At 41.1% G+C, this 6,000-nt stretch overlaps 1 protein-coding gene across 3 annotated transcripts in view; it reads right to left on the minus strand.

Annotated features, from left to right (window-relative positions):
* Positions 1–4,765, minus strand: part of HPCAL1 (hippocalcin like 1) — a 172,404-nt gene extending 167,639 nt beyond the window's left edge. For all 3 annotated transcript variants that reach the window (XM_075201443.1, XM_075201441.1, XM_075201442.1), the window contains exon 1: positions 4,346–4,765. The gene's annotated coding sequence lies outside the window, so the exon portion shown is untranslated. The remainder of the gene's footprint in view (positions 1–4,345) is intronic.
* Between the last annotated feature and the right edge of the window lie 1,235 nt (positions 4,766–6,000).

The raw sequence follows: 6,000 nt of genomic DNA on the forward strand, positions 1-6,000 counted from the left end.
GTGCAATGTGATTCTGCGCAGAAAACAGGTCATTATGGTACAGAACACATTGCTCGTTTTTGCCGAAGATTATTACCAGACACATAGGGCCTGATTCATTAAAGCACGCCAAATGAACGTATTGCGCGTTTTGTTTTTTAAACTCATGTAAATCAGGTATATGTACATCTGTATTCAACAAGGAGCGGATGTAAAGATTCGTCTGTTAATGAATACGGGTCCGTTCCGCTCTACTAGACACTGCAGGATACATCCAATACATATGTGGAATAAAAAGTCCTAAAAGAACGCAGACAAAATAAATAATAATACTTCAATTAATGTCATCGGTTAATGATATAGTCATGACAAAACATTTTATTTTATTTTATTTGCTTTTTAAAGTGTAATTTTTTTTATTTTTCTCCCCATAAAGTACATTTATGAGGATGTTATGGATGTCTACATAAATAAAATGCATTTTTACAGTTGCTCCTGTTTTCAAACACATGTTCTAGCATGCAAACACAGCAGTCATCACTAGTAATCGGCACTTACACCCGACATGTAGCTTGTGCAAGTGATACAAGACAAAAACACACACCTTTGAGATGCACAAAGCTTGAAACGGACGTTGCTGCGTGTAAATGCTGATAGGTGCCGTATTTTACGAAACATTGCACTAGGCATGCTTAGAACCGTACCCTACGCCAGAGAAAGCAGCAACAATCTTCAAGCGCAAAAGACCCTTACTACAACCTGTGATTTCAGGGGTAGACCTGGGAGGGGCCTGGACGCATGCACGTACTCAATGTACAGTGAGGGTGTGCCAACCTCGGGCGCATGAAGCAGTGTCTGGTTCAAGCTTTGGGTACATGTTTTTCTTGTGTATCACTTGCACCAGCTACAGGTCTGGTGTAAATGATGATTACTGGTGATGACAGTCACTTATGTATGCTAGAACATGTGTTTGCAGTCAGGATCAACTGTAAAAATGCATTTTATGCACAGCAGGCAGTAATAACATCCTAATAAATGTATTTTATAGAGAAAACTAACTTTTTATTATTTTTTCATGTTTTGTCATTAATGATTATATTATTAACAGGTGACATTAACTAAATAGTTTTTTTTTCTGTTTGTTCTTTTATGACTTTATATTCCACATATGTATTTTATGTATCCTGAAGTGTACTGTCTGTTAGAGCAGAGCAGACCGAGACCCGTATTCATCAACAGATGTATCTTTACATCCGCTCCTTGGTGAATACGGGCGTGCGTAGGACTGATTTACGTGCGTGTTTAAAGAAAATATGTTTGTTTTCCGTGCCTTAATGAATCAGTCCAATTAACTGGATTTGCTCCTAGTTGTAAATAAGGTCCAGTGGATGAAGGTTAGCAATTCAATAGTGTATAGATGTAGCGGTGACTTAAATGTATTATGGGAATAGAAATGAGGAAATATATAGTGAGACTCAGACATCCAGCAGGAGATAATAAAAAGCACCAATATAGAAGTTGTAGACCCAAAATAGGAAAAGAAACCTCCGCCTTTGGGAATACCTAAATAAAAACGTACAGCTGTGGAAAAGTTGTTAGAAACAGAAACACTGGCGCACACAGGCACACAAGCAGGAAACCAAGCGTGCACTTAATCCCTAAAGTCAACAGTTCTCAGCGCATCAAATTAAGTTTTTGTTCTTTATAGCACCATAGACACTCCTAGTTCAAAGCTCTATGTCTGTTAACAGAACCATTGTTTCACACCTAGTTTATTTACCTGTATGGGATATCGAAAATTGCCAGTGACTTCGTTCTACTGCTTATTAACAGCAGCGGAGAAGAAACACTTAACAGACTTTCTAGAAAAATAAGATGTTACAGAGAACCAGTCTGTCAGAGACAGGGCAAGGAGCCAGACAGTCGCTGGTTACATGAAGACCATGAAAATAGGGCCCAAGATACACATATCAAAAGTGTTAACGCTTTCATATTGTTTAGACAAAGTGGAAGCAGCCATTTTATGTACTGAACCAATATTTAGAAGGAACAAAAGGGGTAATGAGAGGTTGTGATATTGTGGGCGTGTCACGGTCTGTGGGGGCGTGTCACATTCCGTGGGGGCGTGTCATGTTCCGTGGGGGCGTGCCCAGAAAGTTTCAGAGGTGCTAGGCGGCCCCAACCTCTCTGCTTTCCATTAAAATAATGTCAAATGCACCAGCAGCAGGTGCTTGCGGCATCCAGTAAAGCAGTACCCGGGACATCTCTCCAAACAGTCCTGTGCAGTGGGGACTATGTCCTGACTGCACGGAACAGTAGAACACTCCCTTCCAATCAGGACTGTCCCATCATCAGCAGTACAGGTAGTAACTACGCTGTAACGTCATCAGGGCATGCAAGAAATGTACATCCCAGAAAACTATGCTATTCCTGCGAATTTGTATGAATAAGATCTGGCGTGATATGTCACACTAATGATTATACAAGAGGATGGAGTTTGTGGTGAATTTGTTTATATACATAAACAAGAGCGATGAGAGACTGCAGCATTATCTTGTGTCACAGTAAAATGTATGCTCCATTCTATGTGGGAGATTCAGTTCAAAGCAATGTGACGCGGGACATCATTGCGAAATCCGGCTGCGCACCTGGCCACCTATTAATGTAAGGGGGCAATGTGCACAATAAGGTGGTATATTATCATTACCATATATATATATATATATATATATATATATATATATATATATATATATATATATATATATATATATATATATATATACACACACACACACACACATATACACATAAATACACACACACACACAGAATAAAAAATTAATAAAGGCTACTATATAAGCTCATCCTCATTCTACTCCTAAGTGTCATTTTGCCACAAAATAAATAATAACTCAGAAATTATGAAACAATGTCAAGAATGTTCTACTTCATGGGAGAATAAGTTATGTTTCCTTGCAAACTTGGAGGATTACAGTCATATTTTACTTCATAATTGGGTTATGTAATAAACCATATACACAAAGGCAGAAGGTCAACTGCAGATTAATTCTTCCTTAAACCCTTGCAGTTCCTCTCTCCATTCTCAGTGTGACACTGCATCAGGGTAAAACAGGTACAGTAATAAGTGCATTAACTTGAACACACCTTTCAGAGGCTGTATCTATATGCTCTGCACAAATCACTTTCTACTACACTATTCCTTAAAGGGCAAAGGTTAAGTAGAAAGATTGGAATGAAAGCAGGACGAGGAAGTTACTACTAGATCTGATAATCAACATGCATATAAAAATTCCAATCACATCACCTTGAATAATCTAGAATTTCTAGTAGAAAAAGGTGGAATAAAAGATAAATACATTCCAGCGTAAATGCTTCTTGAAGAACATATACTTGCCACATAAACAGTAATATATATATATATATATATATATATATATATATATATATATATATATATATGTATGTATAGATGAGCCAATGGAAGATATAACGGCTTGCAAAAAGAAATCCATCTATAGCATTTTGCCAGAAAATATCCCTCTGAAGCAGGCAAAGCTGTTTAAAACAGCAGAACTCACAGACATACCAAGAAGCTGCTGTGCACCACGATGGTATCGTAAAATGATGCCAAGGGGTTAACTTATCCCCAGGTCTTACTAACAGTACAGCTGGGTCCACAGACACAGAATATCAAGTATAACAAATAGTAGTTCTGCTGTCATACGGGTCCCCATGCATTCCTGCTGTCATAAATACCAAACTCCATAAAAGTGTATTTTATCTCTCTAGAGAGTAACTGTTTAACTATCACTAGACTGGCCAAGTTTCATACAGAACAATCCCCTTGCTGAGCTGGGGCAGAGAAAGAACTGGATAACCATTCAGCTGCTGGTGCAAGTTAAACACTTTAGTGATGCTGTGTGACCTGTAATATATCCTGTAATGCTGATTTAGTTGTGTAGGAAAAGTTTAACCCCTAAACTGCAAGCATATGACACCAATGACAGCCAGATGAAATACAACTGGTTCAAAAGTAATAGGATAGAATAGAAACACAGTAACACCCCTCCTGTACTGAAAGGATAAATCTCAATGTATGCCCACTAACTAGGGAGTACCCAGATACTAAGGTGGGCTCCTAGTACCTGCTGGTACATTATATAGTGAATCATCATCAGCAGCTATTTATATAGCGCTACTGATTCCGCAGCGCTGTACAGAGAACTCACTCACATAGTGAATGGCATAGAACACAAGGGCTATCCTAGGAATAGGGGATGCACAAGCTCTCATACTAGTTTTATTAGCTTGTCCCCAGCTCAGCAGTAACAGGCTCACTTACCAGATGGCTGCTCCGCTTCTCCCTCAAGTTCCCTCTCGCTGGTTACTTTGTATCTGGGTCGCTTCCGCAGACGTGATCCGCACTGACAGCCCGAAGACACCGATCATATAACCTCCTCATCAGTCATCAGTGGGTAGAAAGAGGAAATGAGATGCGGGGCGTGAGCATCCAAACACACTAACAACAACAAGAGCGGATAGTTACACACTGTAACAAAGTTCAGAGAGAGGGAGCAGAGTGCCCGGCTGGCTGCATGCGGGCGGGCGGGCTCTGAGCTGCTGTCAGGTTCCCCTTAGTGTGTACAGGGAACTTTGCATAGTAAAGAGGAGATAGCAGGGCAGCGGGCTAATGTAATATTACAGTAGAGCTCACCAACACGGCAAGAGGGGAGGGGAGGGCGCTGCGGCTCAGGAAATACGCGTTCGGTGCAGCTGCGCCTGTGAGAGCGCAGAGGGGATCGCCGCGTTACTACAGATCGCGTAATATCACTCACAGCTGGGATCACACTGACAGTCAGCGGCGCTCCTGCAATCCCCCTCTTACTGTAAACGTGCTCCTCTTGTATATGTCATGGTTGGTACATTCCAGTGTGAGCCCTGTGCTGTGTAAGTAGCAGGGTGGAGCTGCTTGGCAGGGTGGACGGGGCTGCAGAGTTGCTGGTGCCAGTGGCGAGCAGTAGTCATGGGCATGAGATGTGTTATATGTAATATGTAATAAGAGCTGCTCTTCTGGATAATAGATAGAAGGCTCCCTCTAGAGATTTCATCTTAAACGTCAGATTATATATTTAAAGGCGTCTGATCAGTGAGCGTTATGTTTGACGCTCTGGGAAAAAAACGGGGGTTCCCCCCAGGAGCGTGCGTTTATCCATCGCGTTCTGCTGGCTCCCGGGCAGGCTTCCCCCGGCCCGCAGAGCAGCCGCCCTGCAGCATGCATTGTGCAGTCTGACAGCTGGGCTAGGAAGCCGGGTCAGGCTGGAGTGGTCGCCGGCAGAGGAGACATAGCGCTGGATAGGGATAGCTTACTGCATAGTGGTAAAGCAAAAAAACAATTATATCGTCAGAGTAACTAGTGGTTATCTTACAAAATGCTGCTTGTGCTTTCATCATGACATCTGTCACAGCATTAGGGAAGGCAGCTGTTACAGATACAGTCAATGATTCAAGCCCACGTATAATGAAAGGGTCATTACTACTTGACTGTATATACTGTATGAAACTCCTCAGCATCATAGGTTATAGTAGCTCTAGGGAGTGGTGCAATTCAAAGGCACGCCCGATAGGGGGCGCTGAGAGGCGCTGGAGTACATCTATCTGAACATAATGATGCAATTACAATTAAGGGGCCTGATTCATTAAGGAACTTAAATTAGGAAGTTTCTTATTTAAGTCTCCTGGACAAAACCATGTTACAATGCAAGGGGTGAAAATTAGTTTTCTGTTTTGCACATAAGTTAAATACTGACTGTTTTTTCATGTAGCACACAAAGATCAACTTTAAATTTCAGTGTACAAATAAGCTATCAAGTATTTGTGTGTTACATGACAAAAAAGACAGTATTTACCTTATGTACAAAATAATAAACTAATTTGCTTGCATTGTATAATTTCAACCTAAATCAGTAATTGTCCTGCCTGGTCAGGATGCACCCCTAA

This window comes from Mixophyes fleayi, chromosome 3 (genome assembly GCF_038048845.1).
Source record: "Mixophyes fleayi isolate aMixFle1 chromosome 3, aMixFle1.hap1, whole genome shotgun sequence".
Lineage (NCBI taxonomy): Eukaryota > Metazoa > Chordata > Amphibia > Anura > Limnodynastidae > Mixophyes > Mixophyes fleayi.